The following is a 638-nucleotide window of genomic DNA, read 5'->3' on the forward strand; positions in this document are numbered from 1 at the left end:
TTTGTAAAAATTTGAGTGTTTATTGTAACCCGTTTTGTCTCATGTGTGCACACACACACGTCTTCGTGGATTCTAGGAATTGACGTGGAAGACATTAGTTTTCTAAACACAAAGATTGGAGTAACAACTGTTCGTGGTCAAAGAACTCAAGTGATCATCCGCGTCGGCTTCCAGGTATTTTTCCTGATTGAGTTCTTGATATATATAAGTTAATGAGATTAATTTATTCGTGTATAAATTAATATAATCTATAGAGTATCTCAAAAGTTTTATGAAAATTTTTGTTATACACGATCCGCCTCTTCCCCGCACCACCACGCTTCCGCAGCCGGATTCGATTCGGCAACCAACACATCCAGAGTCGATTTTGCCACGTCATCATGCATTTTACGTTACAACCGGTCGACCGGTGACAGAGACGTTATAACTCACCGGTCGACCTGTCTTCACTAACCGGTCGACCAGTATGCACTAACGAAAGTTGTTTTCCTAGTTTTTCAACACGGAAAACTTGCATAAAGCCTCAGTTTTGATTCAAGCAACCCAATAGAGAAATTGCCTGATCAAAATAGTCATTTAATAGTCTTCCCATATTAAACAACTCTTAAAACAATAATTTAACCAATTTATCTAGAATT

The sequence above is a fragment of the Morus notabilis genome, unplaced genomic scaffold (assembly GCF_000414095.1).
Source record: "Morus notabilis unplaced genomic scaffold, ASM41409v2 Scaffold595, whole genome shotgun sequence".
Lineage (NCBI taxonomy): Eukaryota > Viridiplantae > Streptophyta > Magnoliopsida > Rosales > Moraceae > Morus > Morus notabilis.